This window comes from Monodelphis domestica, chromosome 3, assembly GCF_027887165.1.
Source record: "Monodelphis domestica isolate mMonDom1 chromosome 3, mMonDom1.pri, whole genome shotgun sequence".
In the NCBI taxonomy this organism is placed as follows: domain Eukaryota; kingdom Metazoa; phylum Chordata; class Mammalia; order Didelphimorphia; family Didelphidae; genus Monodelphis; species Monodelphis domestica.
Window position 1 is genome coordinate 211,058,878 of NC_077229.1, and position 24,660 is coordinate 211,083,537.

Sequence of the window (24,660 nt, forward strand, 5' to 3'; positions counted from 1 at the left end):
TTTCTCACATACCTCCCCTTTTCCCACAGCCATCACCCCTAATATAAACTTCCTTCACCTCTGAACTATTTTCAAAGTTTTCTAACTGTTCTTCTTGCCTTAAGTCTTTCCCCATTCCAATTTATCCTCTACTCTATCAAGATGATTTTTCTAAAACACAGATCTGACCACACCACTCTCTTCCTCTTGTCTTTGCCCTGTGTCTGCTCCCATGCTTTGAATGCTCATTCCTGTCACCCTAATATCTTAGTTCCCCTGGCTTCCTTCAAAATTTATTTAAACTCCTACCTTTCATATATGGGAGACCTCTCCCAGTTCCTCCTTATGCCTAAACCTTCTCCTTTCAGATTACCTTCCATATACTCTGTATATATGTTGCATGTGCCTTTATTTACATGTTATACCCATTAAAACTTGAATTTGCCTACCTTTCTCTAAATCCTCAGTATATAGCTGAGTACCTGGCACTATGTATTTAATAATTGCTTGGTGGATGACTGACTGATTTTTTCTCCCTCAACTTCATGCCAGAGAATCCTTACTGGAATTATTCTCTTCCTTTCCTTCTTCCTCATCCAGAATAGGTTATCAGAAATTGCAAATAAGAAGGAGCTGAGGGTGACTAAGTTACCTGCTCTTTATTTCACCCCCTATCTTCCTTGGTCCTACAGTTATGTAGCTGTGTATTAGGATAGTAAGAATAAAGGAGAGAAATACCTTCCACTGATTACTGTCCCCATTCTATTTCCTAAGTAAGCTAACCTGTCCTAGCTTCTCATTTCTCACAAACTCTTATTCCCATCCTAACTCTAATCCCAAATAATCTTTATCCTAACTCCTTAAATTAACCAAGAGCTTTTATCCTAGCTGCTAACTATCCCCAGACTACTGGAGACATCATCAGTGGTAGGCTAGGGAAAGTTCCAATGCCCCACATCGAGCTATAAGGCATATGTTTCTGGCATCCCAAGATGGATCTCTGTATGGGAAATGTATTCATTTTAAACTGGTGACTAGGCATTATATTACTATTAGTACTGTACTTCTGGGACTTTGTGAGCCAAATAAACTTTTGTGAGTTAGTCTTACAATTCAATCACCTGGGTACATTGTCCCTGTGGAACATGTATCCTGAATTTCAAGCAATTGATTTGTTTGACTTGACAAATGAACATCTGTAAGATATCAGTTTTGTAAATTTAAGTCTGTTTGCATAGAGAGCTAAAGTATATATCAGAAAAAGAGAGAACTGGGAACAAAGTTCTTTACACAAGAAAACTCCAAATTTAAGGTTAAAAATCAATTTTATAAGAATAGTTTTAGGGAACACAGGTTTGACAGTTCTGTATATGAAAAAGATCTGCAGGGTTTGTTGACCACAAGTTCAGCATAATCAAACAGTTTGATATACCTGCTATATATTAAATAACCACCCTAAAAAGCTAACTACACTTAATTAATAGAAACATGACTTCCATATAATAGAAGAATACAGTGACAATGGTCAGACTATATCTAGAAGATTATGTTTGGTTCTTGGTATAATATTTTAAGAGGGACAATAATGACCTAGTGTGCTTTCAAAGAAGGGTAACCATGTGGTAGGGAGTCTGAAAAATAACGTTGTAGGAGGAAAGGGAGAAAGTACTAAACATATTTATCTTAGAGGAAAGAAGATGTAATTCTCTTTACATATTTTTAGAGTTGTCATATGGAAGAACATGTAGGTGTCTTCTATGTTGCTCCGGGGATAAAACTAGTACCAATGAATGAAAAATATGAGGAAAAAGATTTTGGTTCCAAATAACAAAGAGTTTTGTTTACAAAACAAAAACAAAAACAATTAGAGCTATCCACAAATGACACAGCTGTTTCACAAACTCATGTGATCTTCATTAGCAGCAGATAGGTGCTTCAGTGTACAGAGTCAGGCCTTGGAGATAGGAGGTCCTGGGTTCAAATGTGAACTCAGATAATTCCCAGTTTGTGTGACCCTGGACAAATCACTTAACTCCAGTTGTCTAGCCTTTGCCTCTCTTCTGCCTTCCTAAATGTTTGACTGAATAACATAGTTTATAGTAGATTACACATTCAACTCATTTCAATTCAACAAAGTTATTAAGCACTTACTATGTACAAAGTGGTGTGTATGGGGTGCTCAGGGAGGAGTAGTATCTCTGGTATGGAGGGCTTGTCGTGCCTTCTTAGGGCAGCTCTCCAACCTGTGACCCCCACCTGACACCCAGCTCTCACTTGTGGCTCCTAGTAGCTGCTAACATGCGGCAGCGGCCACACCCTGAGCAACGGCTTCAACAGGCTGGCTAAACCTTGTGTAGCCATGGGGTCGTTGACCCCTGGTGAACTAGGGCTTTGCTCACCCAGCATGTGAAGACTGCTTCGGCGGAACAGACAGAAGAAACCAATAAGAAGGTTCAACGGCTGAGAGGGCGACGCAGCAAAGCACTGTGGAGTGCTCAGGGCATGTTGGAGCACAAAAGACAACACGGCCACCCAATGCAGTTGAGGAAGTCTCCAGGTGTAAGGATTTTTAGTGCCACTGGACTCAGGCTTCCAACGCCGAGAGAGTGGGACTGTCTCTGTGCATCGACTTTTCCACTTAAATCTCCTTCACGCACAAGTGTTTTTGTGCACGCTCATCTACATCACAGATGAAAACGCACAAAGACAATCATCATCCTCGGTTAACGAGTGACTACTACTATGTATAAAGTACTGTAGCATGTCCTTGGAATAAGAAAATTAAAGTCCCTGTCCTCCAGAAACTTACAATTTCCTAGCAGAATAGGGGGTATTTAATAACTCCTGATTGAATTGCCCAATGCAAAACCTAATGGAGTATCAAAGAAAACAAGAGAAGTAAATGTGCTAAAAAAGAAACACCTGGATAAAATTTGTGGAAGCTGATAAATGTCTCAAATCAGTTTTTAAAGTCTATTATTATTGCATAGACAATTTTGTTAGAATTTTAGTAGAAACCAGATTACTATTATAACTGAGTGTTTGCACTGATATTAATGCTACACATACCATATACTTTTATAGAAGATAAGTATAAATAAAACATTTTGACTAAAGACTTACATATTCAAAATATCAGTATAGGTTTTTGTCCATACTGTTAGAAAACAATTTTTTGGCCAAAATTCTCATAGATCCAATGAGATCAGTGGGGGAAGGGAAATGTTAATAATGTGCATCAGAAAAGAACACACATTAATTAAATATAACTGCTTTTGAAATTTTTAGTATAAACTGAAATATTAATATGATTATTTGGGAAAATGACTATTATATTTACTACTCCAGACAAGAACAATAAGTTTTCTTAAGAAGGAATGTTAAATTAACAGAAGCTTTCATTGTATAATTTTGCTGTAACTCAAAACTACTAAATTTCAAATGCTTCTTGTAGTTAGGATTATGTCAAAAATAAATAATGTGTTGACTATTATCTTTTATGTTATTATATGTTAATATGGCATACCTTGTATACATACTTTTTCAGCAGACTTCTTGAAAAGGAAAAGAAATTTTAAGCAGTTGAAAAGATTCTACATTGTTATGATGCAAAACAATGACTTTTTAAAAAAAATAAATACTCAATTTTTGTTTTAACTTTCCTCCCTTTGCTGGTTTTCCCTCCATAAAAAAAAATCACAAAACAAAACTGTACTACTTTCACAAGGAAGACAAGATGATAATGAATATCCAAGATTAACAGGACACTTAACCCCTTTCTTGCTCTAGGAAATTATGATCATCCTCAGAGAGATAAAAGACCAACTTCTGGGGTAATGCAAATCTGCCCCACAAGATCCCTGTATTTTATCTGTTAAGTCTCAGCCACAAATAGAATGAGGTCCCAAGTAATATTTTCCTGGAGAAACTCCTTTAAAAATCTAAAGGAATACCTTCAGAGTACTCAATTCTTCATTTAGACAAAGAACTTTCTCTTTTCATGGAACCTGTCTTTGCCTTTCTGTAAACTGCAATTTTTGTAGCCAGGTATTTTTTAAATGATCTAGGAAATGGTATTGAAATAAAGTGCTTACATTTACATGTGATCTCCAATATAAATGCTATACAATTAAAAAACCACATACTCATTTATATTTCTAGAAACACCACTATTGCAATAATTTTTGAACATTTCAACAATATGAATTTTAGCAATCAAAAGGGTAACATTTAACTGAACCAATCTTCCCAAATAGTCTATGTCAAACATTACAATTTCTTAACAACTTGTTAATTACTGGAAGACTTCAATGATGCATGGAGTGAATATCGTTTTAACACAGCATTAAGACAAGAAACCAGTTTCTTAAAATAAATCTCAGTGTCACAAGGTATCAGTATGTTAAATATAACTCTGTATCTTTTATGTAAAGATTTAAATTTAAACTAATTTAAATCATATGTACAACCAGCAATATAAACATTAGGTTTGTAAAATTTGATTTGCTTCAAATTTTTACATTAGAGAAATATACTAATGAGTTTATTTATAAACTCATTTTGAAGGCAAAAAGCTTAAGATTACTGTCTGGAATATATTTATTTCTAGTCTACTATTTCTCTGACAAGTTATGATTGACATCATGATTCAAAACACTTTCCTGTCATTTAAAAATATACTATAGAGCTTTGATAGTTTAAAAAATGTAATAATCAATAACAAATTATACTGTCTCTCCTTATTGACATAGTAATTATTCAATAATAAACATCATTAACTGATTATTAAGGGTATTACTGTCTACAATAATGAAAAGAAGTTCATCATAAATTAAACTTTTTCATCCTAATAGACAACAAAGGGATCTACCATGGCCTTGGTCCAACAGGTGCGAAAATACAATAGCTATTTAATTTTCTCAACATTATCTATGGGCTTTAAGAATCTATAAAAAATTTTGTGATTAAATATTTTTACTAGGTTTGCAAATAATTTTCAAGAAAAATGTGTTATAAAATCAGTTAAATTACAGTATGAACTCAATTAGCAGGACACAATGTAATTAGATACAGCCCATTTACATGTTCAATCATGTTACTTCTTGTAAAATGAACAACACACAGGCAAAAGAAGGAAGAAGACTAGTTTTATCTTCTAGCTAATCACTGTAAGAACTGTACTCATTATTTTAACACCTGACTCTACTTTCCCGATCATCATTATTTTAATCTAAGTACTAATGCAGTCTCAAAAAAGAGTCTTCTTCATAAATTTCACTTGATGATGACATTACAGAATAAAAATCTCAAAAGCAAAAGCCCCAGTTCTCTGTGCAACATTCTTTCATTGATATGTTTCTTTGCATTAAGACATGATTTTTAGTAATGAAAAGAAATTAACAACATTCCCGTTAAGATGTACAACTAGTTATTAATTTTATTCCATTCCAATCAAATTATCATCTTTTTATCAATATATTCAAAACAAAGCTATACAAACTACTGCAGAGCACTTCAGCATATAGGTTTAAAAATTAATTTAAAATAAAACAACTGAGGAAAAGCAGAAAATAAAGTTCCACCTACAGGGATTCCTCTGACTATTTTCTGTGGGTCCTGAAGATGACATGGTTGTAAAAAGTGAACAAGTCAACAGAAGCACAGAGCTGGCCAAATGAAATCTCCTGTCACCATGCAGCCCCACTGGTATGCATCTTCTGGGCTGGAGAACAAAGGGAGGTAAGATGACTCGAGAAGCTGGCTTTTCCCAAGGAACTGTACTGATTGTGCTAGTTTCCAGTTTGTCACTTATACAGCCACAGTGATACACTGAAAAGCTGTGATCCACTGTCTCCCTAAAGCTAAATGCAAGCTGTCAGGATCTCTGGGGTACAAGGATAAATGTATAAATCTAGGGACATACCAAATGCTGTTCAAGAAAAGGGGGACTGAAAAGGGTAGAAATCTATCAAAATATACAATTCAATCACAAAAAATGCACAATTACCATGACAAATAAGAGGAGACCTTTCTGTTCAAAGAAACCATGAAAAAACTAAATATATGATTCATTTCAAAAGGTAAAACATTTACATGGATCCTCCCATCTCATTTCAATAGAGCTTAGCTAATAAGGTTTCTCCAATGCAGCATAAACTAACTACTAGCTTGGAATATGATATATTCATATATTTAGAAATTTTATATTAAATCATCACAATGTTTATAATTATGAGTACCACTTGTCAAAATGGAAAACATCTCAAACTTTAAAATACTATATTTAATTTTTATGTATTGATATGCCAACTATTAAACTCAGTCACATGGGTTCAGGATAAGTTTATCTCTGCTCAGAAAATGAATTCATAATGATCTAAAAGCTGCCCACTCTTAGAGCTGAAAGAATCCTTAGTTCTTATCTCTTTTTATAGATAACAAAACCAAGAGGCTAATTTTTGCGTATGGTCAAAATGCTAGCTGGCAGCAGAGTTCAGACTAGAAAATCTGCCTACTAATGTTAACCTATCATTCTTTATACTATACCAGAGGTAGGTAATTAAGAGTACAGATACAGACCTGGAGCACTTGTCCTCTCAGCACCCTCCTTAGTTGACGGCTTAAATTCTTTAAAGTCTTTGTCCTCATTTCTCAGGAAAATTTCCCTACCCCTTCCTTTCCCTTTCTTTCCATTCAGATGAAGCACTCCCTGTCCAACATGAGTATAAACAAATCTGAAAACCCAACCTATTACTGCACTGACAAGAGAGCTTCAGGACTCTTTTCCCAATTTCTAGTGTCCTAGATGTTGTGAGATTTTAGAAATCATCTAGTCCAAATTCCTCTACTGATAAAGAAACTTAGGTTCTAAGAAGTAAGGTGATGTGTCCTGGTTCTAGAGATAAATGGCAGATTTGTGTAAATTAAATAAATGATAAAACTAATACATATGTGATTGGCATAAAAGTTTTACTGCATTAATCAAAAATCTTATTATAAAAATGACTTTTTCTTTTCACAAATGTTAGTTTTTATCCCACATAACATGCCTCTGATTTCTAGATTGGTTATTTGAAGCAAGAAGACAGAAAAAGAGTATTTTTTTTTCTGGTGGAGATATATAAAAATAGGATCATTTAGACCAGAGGTGTCAAACATATAGCTAGGCCACATGTAGCCCACAACTCTGGAGTGGATTATAATAATCTGATTTTACTAAAATCAGAAAACATTTAATAAAATAATGCTAATACAATAAAACATAGACAATATTACCTTTTAAACTAAGTCAATATGCAACCTTCAGGGAACTTTATGTATGGGTCAGTGGTTCTGTTTTATTAGTTTGATTCTACTGATATAGACTGCTCCATCTTCACTTTCTGGTGGTTAAGGATAAATTTTAGGGTTGTGACTGAAAATATTTTTTAGTGGTCTCTCCAGGGATTTAAATTCCAAATCCCAATGAAATACTCAAGTCAGAATGGAATTTTATGGTGGTTTATTTACAATAGAAGGAAGAAATTAAGAATGAGGGAGAGAGAAAGGGAAAGATCTGCTCTGATTTGGTCTGAGCCAGGGGGAGTTCAAAGGCCTCAACCAAGGGGCCTTCCCAGAAGATTAGATCTAGCTCAGATTTCAGCCTTAACACTCACCACGTAGACATCTCAGGGAAGCAGTCTTCCTCCAAAGTCAAGAACCACCGCAAAAGCCCCTCTTAACAGGAAGTGACACAAAATATAAATGCAGTTCTTTATATCACTTCCTGTGTCTCACATGTACCAATGGTGGTTTAAACTTGGCTTTGGACAGCCCAGGGGGGATAGTCAGTTGTTCTGATTTGTCACTTGCTAGCACATGAGGGTCATAGACCATCTTCCCCCACAGTTAATCCTTAAGTGGGGGTGTATACATTCTTGGTTGCTAAAATTCTAAAGACTAAACAGGGTAGAGTAAATCTAAAATTCACACTGGTTAATTTTTCTAATGATTCAATGGCATTCGATGTAATGACAGAAAAGTCAAATGGAATAGGAAGTCAGGTCAAAGAAAGGGAGAAGATATGGGGGAGGAAAAAACCTCACTAATTATGATTTTTTGTGGAAAGGATAATAATTTAGTGAAAAACTACATTATGGACTATTTTAAAAGAAATGTAGCTTTATCACTAAAATACATAAGGCAACTGGATTTATAATAACTATTTCTCTGACGCTTTCACAGAAAACAGAATTCAAAGGAAGAAAGAGTCTCAGAGACCATCTTTGTCCAGCTCTCTACAACATCCTCAAGGAATAGGCATCCAGACTCTGCTTGAAGGCAGTCCATGAAGAGGAAGCCACAACCTCATGAGACAACCTATTTTACTTTTGGGAGTTGTAATTATTTCCTTATATCGAGAGAAATATGCCTATTTGCAACCTCCACCCTTCTCTTAGTTTAGAAGGTGTTTTGGGTACATTATCCCATTTTATCTTCATAACACTGATAGATGCCATGTGTATTAGTATCTTCATTTTATAGATAAGGAAACTTTATATAATTTCTTCAAGAGTAGGTACTAGTCACTACTGGTCTGGGTTCAGATTTCCCAATTCCAGATTTTCTACCACATTGAATATTGTGTGGGGCACACAGGAAAATTTACCAAGAAAGTGCAAATATAATTTGTAATTAGTATATCACATTTGAAAATTTTGTGACTAAGAGAAAAAAAGAGTATTGGACAGGGAAAAACCTGAGTCCAAGATCCAGTTCAGGTGTACTAATTACAGGTATAATTTTGGGCAAGCAATCTAGCCCATTAAACTGTTTTTTAATACATAAAATACAAAGCTCCAGGATTCTGCCTGGCAATATGGTAAACATGGCAGAGGAGTGATCATCCCCTCCTGTAGTCCCTCCTTTTAGTTTTCTTGTCTTTCTGCCTGTATAAAAGTTGATCATAGGCAGCCCTGTCTTCTTCTTGGTCTTAATAACGCCAAATTGATAATCTGCCACTGACCCAATGATAAGATTCTCACCCAAGTCTTGAATAAGATGGTATTATTTTAAGAATTATCCTGTTTAGAGTCATAATGTGTTCTCTGGGTCTGAGGCCCACCAAATTTACTGAAGCCACCATGATCACTTCTGCTCATGCCACCTTTGCTTCTGTAACCACCTCTATGACCTTTGGGCATGCAGCCACCACAGAGGCTGCCTCCTCCACCAGTCCAACCTTTGCCCCCATAGTCCTGCTGGCTTCCCCCAACCCTGCTGCTACTGCTGCTGCTGCTGCTACCACCTACACTCTGGTTGTTGTTGCCATAGCCACCACCACCACTCTCACCACTCATAGATGACTGCTCTTGGCCACAGCTACCTCTAACACCTCCTCCACCACCCCCACTGCTACTGTTATATTGGTCCAGCTGGCTATATCCTTGAGAAGGATTGCAGGAGCTTTACTACTGTTAATATGAGTTCTGCTATTGTTGTTCCCCATAGCCAGACTACTGACCATAGTCCCAACTCTGAGGCTGCCCATAGCTACTGCTCTGGGAGCTGCTACCATAGCCCCCAGAAGTGCTGCTAGGGACTGGCTGATGGCTGTAACCAGGACAGGATGATTGCTGACTATAAAAAGGTTGGGACTCTGGTTGCTGCCATAACCACTGGTTGAACTATATCCTTGGGAATCTGACTGAGTACCAAAGTCATATCTGAGTTTGTTCATAGGAGAAGAGCCATAGCTGCTCTGACCACAATGTAAGGTTATCAGCTGACTACCCATAGGGCTAACTGCTTTGTTGGGAATAACCTTGTCCTGGGAAGGGTAAACCCCATAACTTAGTGACTCTGAGTGTACTCAATGGAGGCAATGTCTGCACACCCATATACTAGCTACCAAGCAACAGAAGACAGCCAGTCATCGATGCCTTGAGGACTAAACCCAAATTCTTGAAAAGTTTATTAGGTGTTTTCAATTATTTGCTCTGTGGCCTTATTTCTACTATTAGCACTGGAGTCCTGAATTAGAGTTAGGTAATCATAGGTTCAAATCCTGTCATTGAAATGTACTTGATACTGTATTAGCCCCAAAATAGTACAATGTTTTTCCCCCCAATATATACCTTTGAAAGTCGCATTTGCACTTTCATTGCACACACATTCAAGCACTTCCAGCTTTGAAACTATAAGTTGTGTACTGTGCACCTCAGCATATATAAAAAGCATAGCTATCTCCTGGGGCAGGTGGAAAATGCTGCCCAAAAGCCTGTTTGTTTAGATAGTCCATCAAATGTCACCATTAATACTAATGGTGCCAAATTAGTGTTGATTAAAACTACTGGAAATGAGAAAACTAAAATGATTGTGCTGCTTACAGTCACAGCTGACAGTTGAAAACTGACTCCTTACATAATATTAAAGTGTAAAACGTTACCTAAGGAAAAGTTACCATTAGGAGTGATCTTTCATATGCAGGAAAAGGGATGGATGAATAAAGAACTTGTTTTAGATTGATTGAATGTGGTCTGAGGTAGACATTTGGACACATTGTCAGGGAGAAATGTTCATACTGGACACATTCAAGGGTCACCTGACTGAAAATGTGTGGAAGAGAATTGCTGAAATGCACACAGACCTATAGTTATTATTCCGGAAGGAATGATGTCTCAATTATAAGTGTTAGATGTAGTAATAAGTCATTCAAAGATCATTTGAGGAAAGAATATAACAAGTGGATGTTGGCTAGAAACCATGAATTTACTCTATCAGGAAAAATAAAGAAACTGTCAGTCACTGTATTAGAGTACTGGATCAAAACCGCTTGCGCAAAATTTCCACCATTGTGCTTGGATTTTAAAAATGTTGTATATCAAACAGTATGGATGGTAGTGAAGATGGTGTTTTGTGGGAAGAAGAGGGTGATGGGGATGACTTGAATGATGTTTCTACTTCAGGAGATAAGGAAATAGAAAAGGAAGGAGAACATGATTAGATACTGGAAGGTGGTTTCTCACAAGTATCTATAAGGATAACATATATTTAATAAGTGTTGGGATTAAAATTTCTTTGTTTTCAGGACCTTGGAAAAAACTTTGAATATAAAGTGCCTGAGTTACTCATGAGTTAAGATAAACTTGTGAATTAAAAGGAGAAAATAAAATAGATATTTCTTCTTTCCGAGTTACCCTTCAAAATACTTGGGATCACACTATATTCAGGCTAATATGGTATATGACCACTTTAAACAAGTCGTCATAACCTCTTTGAGTCTTAGGAAACTTCATTCAGAAATTATGAGTTGTGCTTTGAAAGATATAGTAACTAAGATCAACATCACATCCAACCACAAATCCAGGGGATTCAAGATGAAATATACCTCAAAAAAAAACCCAAAACTATATTAGTGACCTATATTGACCTGATGCACCTTTTATAACATTTTGAGCCTTCTGTAAAAATTTTTCCCCCTTGAATGTATTATTGCTGCTATGCCTCCATTACTTTATCTACCTCATTTGCACTCACACTAAGGGGATCATGGCAAGTTAAAGAAGTAATGAATCTTATTTTTTGGCAAGTAGCCTCTATATTTTACCTCTGTGATTGTGCAATATATATAATTTTGATATTTTTATTATTGTTTTTCTTCCTGCATGTGCAATAGAGTATTTGAGTTTTTCTCTCATTTTTTAAATATTTAAAGCCCATGTCATCAATATTGAAAAGATTTTTTTTAATCACTTTACTTTTTGCAATAGAATAAGCTAAGATGTCCATTTGCCTAGCATATAGATGCATACCCAAAAAGCTTTGGACTTTCAACCTGCCACTAACTCATTTCATGAGACTTTTTGCTCAGTGAATATGTCTGAATCAAGGAAAAAATAGACCACAAAGGAGCACAGAAGTTGACCTGCAAAGTGCCACACAAGCACAAAAGGTAAAAAAACAAGCCAATCCTACAGGGATTGGTGACATTCTGTGCAAAGAGTGCAAGGACTTGATCATGTATGAGACTAGAGGTTGTTGCTGTTTAACATGTGTTAAATGCAATGCTTTCTTGTACCATTATCAAGTATATAACATCGATTGTTCTGGCTCCATTATCCTTAGAAGCAAACAAAAGGGTCAAAGTAGAGAATGCTATTTCCCTTGTTTCGAGATCTGGTCTTATTTTTTTCTATTTTCTTTCATGATGTGACAACTTACTGTAGTCCAAACTGTTAAATTGGGTTAGTGAGTGATTGTCGTTGCAGGCTTATGGGACATGGATTGCTACAAGAACCTGTTGGCATTTTTAAATTTTTCCCCCCTTTTTCCTAGAATTTTTTCACGTTTTTGATTTTCTATATTTCACTCAGACGTTTTTAATTACTTTGGATTATTTAATGTTTTTGATAATTGATTCATATGCCTTATGATTTGACCATATATCCCTGTATCCTCCTCAGGGGAGGGGAGGATTTGTTGATATCCTTCTCAGCGGTAAATGTGTTTCTATTTTGTAATGTAAAGTTTTAAGTTCCTTTTGAGAAAAAAAAATTTAAGGGTAAGAAATTTGCTGCCTCTCAGAATTCAGAGATTGAATTCCTTGTGGAAGATGCCATGGAGATGCCCATGGAGACCGCACACTGCTCTAGGAGTTCCTGAGCAAAACTGAATGTGTAGAATTGAACTTTGGGGGCTGGAATACATTTGTTTATATCTACTTTGTTGTACCAAAGGGGATTGCCCCCAATTGGTTTTGTTCTTGATTTTCTTTTCTTTCCTTATCCCCAAGTTGTTGTATTTTCCTTGTGTAAAATTGTATGTACTTTAATTAATTATGTTTAAAATGATCCATTGGGGAGGCTGGTCTCTCAAAAGATCACAGGGGAGAATTTGCAAGTCGAAAATTTGCCACACCTGAGCTACATTCCCAGCATACTTTTAATTTATGTCCTGATTTTACATAAGGATGCTTGGGTGATCAATTTGACTGAGACCTATGCTGCGGGGCTCTTTTTTCAGAGCTTGTGCTTTTGGTAAAGTGCTGCAGGTGTGAGTCTCTGTCTCTCTTTGCTCTGCTTACTTGACTGAAATAACTTTTTTCTTTTCCCTCACCTTTGATTAATTGTTAACAATCCTATATATTTTTAAATACTAGGAGTACTTACTCATTTTTACTCCTAAACTACCCAACTCCTAATGTAGAAGTGATGGGCCCAGGGTATAGACTGAGATAAATGCACATAACAGATGTCACAATTCGCAAAAATGGAAATGGATATTGTGGGAATGTATTTTGCTTGATGACTCATTTCTGTAATAGGGATTTTGTTTTCCTTGCTTTCTCCTTGGGGAGGGAAGGAGGGAGATAGAGAGAAAGATATATATATATATATATATACATAGAGAGAACCTAAAAAAATAAAAGAAAATGTAATAATAATAAATTTTAAAAGAAGAGTTGTGATAAGCACATCTGAAACTTCCCATTCGACAAAAACACAAATCCTTGACAGAAAAGGAACTGATATTAGAGAGAGAAAAAAGGAGGGCACCTCAGTTACCACTCAATGAATTAAGGTCATTAAGTTAAGGTTAAGTATATCTCTAGGCACTGAAAGAACTGGGAGATGGGACTGCTGCTGCACTGTTGATGATCTTTACAAACTGTGGAGAAAATATTTGTTAAATATCTTCAGCCCATGCAATACAGAGTAAATACTGGAAAAATGCTTGTTGACTAACTGATTCCAGGTAGGGATGAATAATTACAAATAAGGAATAATGCATATTTTGTCAGTTAGTCACTATAGCAGAAAGTTTTAGCTAATAGGTTTTTGTGGTTGTTGGAGGGAAGCATTATATAACAGGTATTATTTTGGTAAGTGATTTTGTTGTAAAAAACAACATAAGTAAATTTTTAAAAGGTGGTAAACAGGAGAGTCCCCAGCCACACACAAGTGTATTGATTTTCAAAAAAGAGAAGAGTACAGAGTTTTGAGTCTATAACCAAATGACTCCTGGATGGTTTATGAGCATTTGGGAAGCTAGGTGGTTCAGGGGATAGAGCATTGGACCTAGGGGCAGAAAGACCTGAGTAAAAATCCAGCCTCAGATACTTATTTAATTGTGTGACCCTGGGCAAGTCACTTAACCATATTTGTATCAGTTTCATCATCTATAAAATGAGCTGAAGAAGGAAATGGCAAAGCACTCCAGTATCTTTGCCAAGAAACCCCAAAATGAGGCCATGAAGACAAGACTGAAAATTGAACGACAACAATAAATTATGAGCACTTAAAAAAGAAAATGGTGATCACTAAGGACCAGACTAACTTTCATTGACAGGATGGGAGAATACTTTATGCTGCAGAAGCCCAATGTGTTAAAACTGCCTCCAGGCCCAAATGAGCAAAATACAGGCAGAGGAGAAGCCTCTTCAGGGCCATTTTCAATAAATTCATTAGCTTTTAAAAAATGCACTTACAGGGGTATCTGGGTAGCTCAGTGGATTGAGAGTCAGGCCTAGAGACGGGAGGTCCTAGGTTCAAATCTGGCCTCAGATACTTCCCAGCTGTGTGACCCTGGGCAAGTCACTTGACCCCCATTGCCTAGCCCTTGTATTGACTCCAAGACGGAAGGTAAGGGTTTAAAAAAAAATACACTTACTTGGAAATTCCATAGCATAATTCTGATAATCAAATGAGGGAGAGATAAAGCAAGAAAGAACTATAGATAAATTAATATAGACACACAAAATTTAAATAAAATATGAACTGAGAGAAAAGCAAAATAAATAATTTTTTTTATTATGATTGCATATACATCTGAAAATTTGGACTTTGTTAACCAGAGCTCTACCTCATATAACAAGCTTCAGTTGGGGTTCTATCCTATGGATGGGGAGGTTTAGGGCTTGATGGAAGGTTGTTTCCTTGGATTTATATTAGACATTCAAGGTTGGCTATTAGGAAAATAAATAGTACAGTTAATAAACAACAAAAATAATCAAAACAACATGATTACTCTTCAATGTCTATTTAAGAAGTGGCAAAATGGCCAAATCAATAACAAATACCTATTGTATGCAAGCTGCTGTGATAGATGCTGATAGGAAATATGCCCATTTCATTTTGGACTCTAACACAATTCCACACTCTTTTCTACATCTCTATCTTGGAACACAAAAGTAGAGAGGTACTTTAAAAAATTTTATTTAATTGATAAATAAATGGTCAAAGGAAATGACCAAACAGTTTTCAGTTAAAGAAATCAAAGATATCAATAATCATATAAAAATGTTCTAGATCACTCTAGATTAGAAAAATGCAAATCAAAACAACTTTGAGGTACCATGATGGTGATGGAATACTATTGTGCTATAAGAAATGATGAGCAGGATGGTTCCCAAAAGAATTGGAAATTTCACTGATGCAAAGTGAAATAAGAACCAGATAAACAATGTATACAGTAACAACAATATTGTGTACAATGATTAACTGTGAAAGGCAGCTATTTTGGAGTTTGGGATTTATATAAGTATTCTCTTATAACAATGAAAAATATGGAAATATATATTTGCATTATAATACATGTAAAACCCAGATCAAATTGTTTATCATCTCTGGGAAGGGAGGGAGGGAGGTAATTTGGATCTCATGAGTTAAGAAAACTTATGTGGAAGATTGTTATTATGTGTAATTGGTAAAGTAAAATATCTTTACAAATAATTTTTTTATTTAAGTAAATTGCAACAGAATTGGTACATGTCCACCATATCTAGGTAAGTAGAGATAGCATTACACCTTGGTACAATGATGAGATTTCTGGTTTTGGAGTAAAGGACATGGGTTTGAATGCTGGTTCTGCCATTTATTATCTGTGTGACTTTGGGTAAATCTCTGGGTCTTTGTGCCCTATCTATAAAATGAGGGATAAGACCAAATGGCCTTTAAGGTCTCTTCTAACTTTAAATCCTTGACCCTATGATTCACCAAGAGAGGCAGCCATTGACAAAAACAAACAAACGAAAAAAACAATATCCAAATATTCAAAATAATAATATTCATTCATGCTAAAATACTAAAAAAAAGAAATAGCTAGATAAGGGTCCTTTTTAACATGCTAAAAAATACATATCTAAAATCAAACACTAGCATAACTTGCAATGTAGTAACACCAGAAGTTTTCCCAATCAATAACAATGTATTTTTTCTCACTTTTGTTTGAAATAGTTCTAGAAATGATAGTACTAAGAGAAATTAAAAGTAAAAATACCAGCAGAGACAATATTATCCTTATTTTCATGATAGCTTCCTTAAAAAGCCAATAATCAATAAACTAATTGAGATGATTAATAGTAGAGTAGGATAGAAAGGATATAAAGTAAATCCATAAAAATAATTGAAATTTTAATAAAAATACTGATAAAATCAGAAGAAAATGATAGGAAAAGAAATTCTGTTCCAAATAACTACAAAATTCACAAAATCTTGCAGTTAACCTATCCACATCTACCTAGAACTAATACAAAAACAACAATAAAACAGTCTTGATTTTTTAAAACAAAGGAAAACTTAACTGGAGAGATATTCAATTTTCATGGTTAGTTGGAGCCTATATAATATAAATAACAATACTAACTAAATTAACCTATAGAAGATTTAGTGCTATCAATGGATTAGAGCAAAAAAAAAAAAGAAAACTTAAAAAGGTCTAGAGTCTCATGGAAAACATGGTGGAAAAGGAATAATGAAGGGGATCTATAATAACCAGATTTTGAATTATATCATAAATTCAATAAAATTATTTGACTTTAGCCAAAAAATAGAAAAGAATATCAGTGGAATAACCTAAATAAGAAAGACCAAAAAAAGCAATGGAATACAATTTTCAAATATTTGATGAACCCCGAAACATACATTTGGGGTGGAACAACTCTCCATTCAATAGGAACTACAAAGAAAACTGGAAAGCAGTTTGCCACAAAAAAGGTTTAGAGCTGTATTTCACATCATATACCATGATGACCTATACATGGAGCTCTTAAAATGTGAAAATAAAACACACACACAAGTTTAAAGAAAACCAGAAGAAAATGAAAGCAACGTAGCTTTCATATTTATGGTTAGCAGGAAATTTATTCTAAACAAAATTAAAGATACTCAATATTCAAATATCTAAAATCTCCATGATTTGGGGGAGTTCCTTCCAATGATGTAAATTACAACTATCCAAGTGCCTGACTATTTTGAGTGACTCTTATCACTGTCCTTCAAAAAATTTACCACAGGAGATTTACTCAACATGCTGAAGGCCTTTTAAATTTTCCATTGAATTAGATAAAGGACTAGTGGAATACCCCTGCTGTCCATCTGTCATCCCATGTCCTTGCCATATGATCTGACCATATTTTGTTCTTATTATACAAGTCCTTAATAATTTCTTTTGCTCCTGTTTTTCAAAGAAGTTGTAGGCTTTTCATATACACCATTCACTTCTCCATTGCCCAATGAGATACTTTTATTTCTTTGGTGGCAATTGTATTCCATATCTTTCTATCATATAGCAGCATCAATCAGTATTGAAAAGATTGTCCTTCTGGCCAATATGGCAGCAAAGGAAAGTGATCAATGTTGGAGGGGGTGTGGCAAAATTGGGACACTAATACACTGCTGGTGGAGTTGTGAATTGGCCCAATCATTCTGGAAGGCAATTTGGAACTATGTCCAAAGGGTGCTAAAAGACTGTCTACCCTTTGATTCAGTCATAGCACTGCTGGGTTTGTACCCCAAAGAGATAATAAGGGAAAAAAATGTGTACAAAAATATTTATAGCTGCACTCTTTGTGGTGGCAAAAAATTGGAAAATGAGGGGATGCTCTTTAATTGGGGAATGGCTGAACAAACTGTGGGATATGTTGGTGATGGAATACTATTGTGCTGAACTGGAGGAATTCCATGTTAACTGGGAAGATCTCCAGGAATTGATGCAGAGCAAAAGGAGCAGAACCAGGAGAACACTGTACACAGAGACTGATACATTATGGCACAACTGAACGTAATTGACTTTTCTACTAGCAGAAATGCAATAACACAGGCCAATTCAGAGGAACTTATTAGAAATAATGCTATCCACATCCAGAGAAAGAACTGTAGGAATAGAAACACAGAAAAAAAACATATGATTGATCATGTAGTTCAATATGAATATTATTAAGGTTTTTATGTTAAAAGATCACTCTACTGCAAATATGAAATAACATGGAAATAGGTTTTGAACAATGATACATGTTTAACTCAGTGGAACTGCTTGTCAGCTCCGGGAGTGGGGAAGGAAGGGGAAAGGGGTGGTAGTGGAAATCATGAATCATGTAACCATGGAAAAATATTCTAAAGAAAAGACTATTCTTGTTTGCATGGGAGCCTTATGGTCAATAAAGGAGCTTTACAATTTTCCTATACACACTCAATCCCCTTTCTACTCTTCCTTTTCAACTCTGGACCCAAATTCTTTGTCCATTTGCATTGTATTTATTCCACTATACATATTGATAAACAATATTTACATGGTGTCTCGACAAATGCAAGCTGAAATCTGGGAAATGGAAAGTCTACTTTGATTGGTCCTTCCCATATGGATGGGCAAGACAAACTCTGAGTGATTTCAGGTATCTTTTAGGAAACTGGAATGTTGACTGCATCAACCCTCAGAACATCTGAAGAACCTTATAATTCATAAGAAATCTCTGTCTGAACTGAAGACTGAACTGGTATCTAAAGGAAAGGAAGATACCAAAGATATTGGGAAAAAAAATCTCAGGCCTTATTCAGAGAGATTGCAAAGTGAGTAAATTAAAAGAAAGACATAGTAGAGTAGTAAAACTAATGTCACTGGCAAGGAGGTACCAATCAGCAAGGTTAAATGAAATATGGAAGGTATTCTCAGAGGGTTCTTGGTAGATTCAAGAATTGGTAGGAAAAACTATGAAGGAAAAAGGAATAGCATCTTAGGATAGAAAAAACTTCACAAGGAAAAGTAGATGACCGAAAAAAAACCTGTGTAATAGTACTTATTCCATACTCATGGATAAACAAAATATAAATTAAAACAATTCTGAAGTTTTTTCTTACACCCACTAAATTGGCAAAGAAGATAAAATATAGAAATAGTTGATGTTGAAGGAGTTGTGAGAAGACAAGCATACTAATACACTGTTGGTAGAATTGTGAAGTGATCCAACTATTCTGCTAAACAACTTAAAATGACCCAAGAAAAGTGACTAAATTGCAACTAGATACAATGATTCTACTAAGGGACATATAATCCCAGGTAAATTACAGAAGAAAGGTACAAAATACATTTTCATAATTTTTGGCAGAAGCAACTAACCAGTCAGATATAACTAAATAAAAACAACAATAATGACAACAATAAAGTGGCTATTACATACTATGCACTGTGCCAAGCACTTTAAAATTATCTCATTTAATAGTTACAAAAACTCTATGAAGTAGGTACTATTATTTCCCTCATTTTACAGCTGAGGAAACTGAGGCAAACAGATTAAATAATTCACACAGCTAATAAATGTATGAGGTTAGATTTTAACTCAATCTTCATGACTTCAAGCCAAGGACTCTAACCACTGTATCACCTAGTTGCTTCTTGGGAGCTAGGAAGGTAGTAGAATTTGGCACACATAGAGGAAAAGGGGGACTCAGGTTATGTATGCATAGAAAACCCCCTCTTTGTGGTTTTTAGTCAGACAGATATAGATCAAATAAAAAACTTAGGAAAATCTAGGTATCTTTCACCATGATCCCAGTATTCTACAATGGAATGGCAGGTATAGGAAAATACTTTGCACACATGGCATAATATTTGACAAAGTATCTATGTGGACAAGATAGAGATCATAGTTCAGTACTTTTCATGATTCTCCCTAGTTGTTAGATTTTTTAAGGGGTAGGAAGGGGAGAATTAACAACTGGAAAGAATCATGAAAATTACAAAATGGTACTCAGGCTGGCCACTAAAGGAAACTACAAATTCCATGGGGCAGAGGAATAAAGAGGAAGAGCATTGTGGAACAGGAAATAGCCAATGCTGGGGCTGGAACTGGAAGATGGAATGTTATCTATAAAGACTGGTGGGTAGGCAAGCCAGTATGGTTAAAATACGGTTGCATAAATGGAAGTAATAGAGTCTAACTAGTTTGGCTGGAGCCAGATTACAAGGATTTATGAATGTCAACCTAAAGACTTGGTATTTTTTCCTAGAGACAATAAGGAGATTGATATTGTCAGGCCCATGTTTTATGATTGTAGCAGTCCAGCCCATAGGTATTATGGAGAGACAAGGATTGTGAGTGAGCACATGGCCATCCTGCGCATGGCAATGGGCTCTATTCCCAGTGTGGCTGAGGTTAGGCACTAGAAACCTTGCTTCCTCCTGTCTCATTCACCTGAGGATAATAACCCCACCTTTACCTTGTCATAATTTGCAATTATCCAATGGCAATACACTAGGTAACTCATCCATATGTATTGAGGCATCATGTAACTTATCAATATGTATTGAGCTCATTTGTATATCAAAGAGAATAAAAGGAACGGGACACAGCCAGTTCTGGACACTTGGAGGACTTTGACAGGTTTGCAAAGGAGCAACTTCTCCCCTTTCTCTCTCCTCTCTATCTTTCTCCCTGAGGCCTGGCCATTCGGTAGGCCTTCCTGTCTCTCTCTCTTTTCCAATGCTAATACCTAGCATTATCTAACTCCTTTAGTTTCTAATCTCCTTTCCTACTGAGCTAGCATTATCCTCTGACCAGTGCAGTGTTAAATTGAGATCATTGGATGGAATAGCCTGGATAGTAACGTCCAGTGGTCAGAGCAGGCTGTGGCTCCCGAATATTAATAATTGATTACTGACTCGTATATTTACATCTCTAAAGCTGGCTTATTCACGCCCTTCGCGGGATCCAAAACTTCTATCTTGTTTCTATTTTCCTTACTTAAAACTTCTAGCAGGTGGGGCAGCTGGGTAGCTCAGTGGATTGAGAACCAGGCCTAGAGACTGGAGGTCCTAGGTTCAAATCTGGCCTCAGACACTTCCTAGCTGTGTGACCCTGGGCAAGTCACTTGACCCCCATTGCCTAGCCCTTACCTTCTGCCTTGGAGCCAATACACAGTATTGACTTCAAGACGGAAGGTAAGGGTTTATAAAAAAAAAATTAAAAAAAAAAACTTCTCGCAGGCCAGGAGGTTTTAATGATTATTGCCTGGAAAGAAGACTTTGGGAACAGAGTGAACAAGTAAGACTTGCAATAGTCTAGGTAAAAAGTGATGAGGCTTGGACTAGGGTGGCATCTATGTAAGAACAGAAAAGGGTGGGGTGGTTGTATGGGGTGTGGAAATAGAATTAAAGGCTTCCTAATTGCCTGGATAAATTAGGAGAATGTGAGGAAGAATAAAGATAAAGATGACCATGAGGTTGTAAACCTGAGTGATTGGAAAGATGTAGGGGTCCTTGACAGGAATAGACAAAGAGACATGTTTACTGGGGGATGAGGGTGAGGTAGGGAATAATGCATTCTGTTTGGATACCCTATCCATGGTATGTCCAGGTAGAGTCATATAACAAGCAGATGAATTCAGGAGAGAAATAAAAATTGAATATATAGAATTAATATTCATCTGCATAAAGAGAATTGAATCAATCCTTGGGAGCTGAGCAGATTACCTAGAGAGGAGGGAGACTTTAATATAGGTGCCAGGACACAATCCTGGGGGATACCAGGGTGCAGGACATATATGATTATCCAGAAAAAAAGGCTTAGGAGGAACATTGAAACTGGCAAAAAGAGAAGTAGGTGAGAACAGTGCTATAAGAACCCAGAGAGAACAAAGTAACCAGGAAGGGGGGCAATCAACAATGTCAAATATGACAGAGGTCAAGAAAGTTGATGGCTGAGAAAAGAATATCCAATTTAAAAATCTGGAGATCAATGGTAACCTTGAACAAAATAGCTTTAAATGGGGAGAAAAAAGACCATATATATTCAAGATATTGAAAAGAGATAAGAAAATGGAGGCAATGAGTACACATTTTTTTCCCTAAGACTTTGGCTATAAAAGGGAGGAGAAAAACAAAGTGAGTTTGAGGGGATGGTAGTCAAGTGAATGCTTTTTAAGGAGGGGTAAGATATGTAGGCAGCTGGTAAAGAGCCAGTCTATGGAAAGAGATTATTAAGGGGGGGGGATATGATAGAAGGCCAGGCTCTAGAAGAGTTGGGTAGAAATGGGATCAAGACATGAGTAGAGGGGATGGAGTTGGCAAGAAAGGTCTCTTTCCCCCACAGAATGGAGCAAAAGAGATGTGGCATAAAGATGAAGGAATTTGAGATAAAGAATTAGGGAGAAGGTGCTTGCAATTGTAAGATTTAGAATTGATTTGACTAAATATATGAATTAAAATAATTGAATTGTGGTCACAGTTTATAAAATTAACTTCTTAAGTCAAAATAGCTGTTAGTAACTTTTAATAATTTAATATAATAAAAGAAGAGAAATGTAGGAAAGAAGTAGAAAATACTGCCTAGCTAGGTACCCTATAGCTCATCACCTGGCAAGGGCTCCTTCAAGTCTCGATCTCCACGTGGAGTCAGGTAAAGTTTCTTCAGCCAGAAGTCCTGTGGTGTCTTCAGCAAGGGTTCCATCTAAGCAATCCTCTTCCTTCAGCTCTAGTCACTTACCCAGCAAGCCTCTAGCAGAGAATCCTACAGAATCCTCCTCCAGGAGAGTCTCCTTGTGGAAAAGCCAAGGAATGAAGCAATCTTCTTTTTGGTCTCACCTTTTATAACCCTTTTTTCACATCACTTCCTGTCGTTCCCCCACTTCATGGGAACCAATCACAACTTCCCAATTTGCCTAGCACTGGGGTGGGGTGTGGGGTGCAGTGTTTGAGGTCTTCAGAGGTGTGAACTTTTTCTAGTGACTTGTGAACTCTCTTAGTGACTTACTAAGTGTTAAGTAGGGGTACTTTAAGTTCTTGATTAACTCAAAATAGACAAAGAGAATAAAGAACTCCTTTAACATAATCGATGGACTCAATTTTCTAATTAAAGCATGCTGTGAGGTCTGTTGAGACAGAGTGGCTAAGGGATTAAAGATGGTTTAAAGAGAGAAGTTTTGCAAGAGGAGCAGTAAGGAATATGAGAGTTAATCAGAAAAGATTAATCAGCAAGAAGACTGCTGTGGAGCAGTAAAGGTCCTCATTGAGATTAGGTAACAACTTTGTAAGAAGATGGAGTCAACCTGGTTGTGGGATGAACAACATTCGGCAGAATACAAGTATATTTGAAAAAAAGAAAATTGGGGAGGTTGAAATAATTCAGAGTTGAAGTTTGGAGTAGATCTAAGATAAGGGGGCAAAAGATCTAAGGGTAGAAGACAGTACAAAGTTGAGCTGGTTAACAGTTGTGCAAATGAGGAGATGCTGGGAAAAGCCAGAGAAGGGTAAAAATACATATTAGAAGTTGGAGTGAGAATCTAGAATAGATTTAGGCCATCTGAGGCACAGGAAGAGATGGAAGGGTTAAGGTTTAGGACAGACTGAGAAATATCAGAATTCTGGATTGTGGTGGGAGAACACTTGTAGCAGTAAAAAATATATAATGCAATCTTAGGTCACATTAATGGAAGCACAGTGCTCCAAACAAAGTGGAAGAGGTATGATACTTTTAGTATACTCTTCCTTTGATCAGATCACATCTAGTGTTCTGTTTTAAGCTCTGGGTGCCATATTTTATTTTAAAATTTTGTATTTGTTCTGAACTCACAAATACCAAATAAACTGAGTATTTTCATTTACATAGGAGAAGAGAAAAAGAGGGTTCTTTGTGAAACTAATGAACACTATTACATGTGGCTTGCTTGTCTTTTAAAATATATAATAAATTTAACAGATAGATTTCCAAACTGCCCTGCTTTTCTATGATTATTCCTGGCCTTTTGTTTTTTTTTATCTGTGCATTTTAAAAAAAACATGCCTCCATGATCTTCAATTGGTGGTGTCTGAAAATATACCTCTGCCAAGAGGAGGGTAGCATGCTTTATCAGTCCTCTGGAACTGTGGATGGTCACTGCCTGTGATCAGAACTGTCAAGTCTTTTTCTTTATAATAGTGTTGTATAAATTGTTTTCATTCTATTCTCTTTACCCTGAGCATCAGTTTGTGAGTCTCCCCAAATTTCTTTGAAACTGTTCTTTTCATATGATGTAATAACATTATATAATATTTATATGTCATAATTTGCTTAGCCATCCTCCAATTGATGGTGGGTGCTAGTTTTAGAAAAGATGCAAAGCAGAAAATATCCAGGGGAGCAACCAAGACAGGGAAAAGACTGAAAACCATGCCTTATGAAAATCAGTTGAAGGTTACCAGATGGAATCTGTTCCACTAAACTTGGGAGGAGTGGGCAGCCGGAATTATAGCTTACAAAAAAGATTAGATTTGTTCTGCATAGATCCATGGGGGTAGACATCCACTTGTCAGATGTAATGTAAATAATACCTCTTCTCAAGTAAAGATTTAACAGTATTAACTTAAAGTCCCTTTCATCTTTTGAGATTCACAAGTTTTAAAGGCATGTTGTGGAGGAGACTGGTATCTACAATCAAAAAACATCTCACAGTA

At 36.1% G+C, this 24,660-nt stretch overlaps 1 protein-coding gene and 1 pseudogene across 2 annotated transcripts in view; both read right to left on the bottom strand.

Annotated features, from left to right (window-relative positions):
* Nucleotides 1-24,660, bottom strand: part of DTNBP1 (dystrobrevin binding protein 1) — a 208,979-nt gene that overhangs the window by 56,998 nt on the left and 127,321 nt on the right. The gene's annotated exons all lie outside the window — the stretch shown is intronic.
* Nucleotides 5,622-22,678, bottom strand: LOC130457941 (RNA-binding protein FUS-like; annotated as a pseudogene).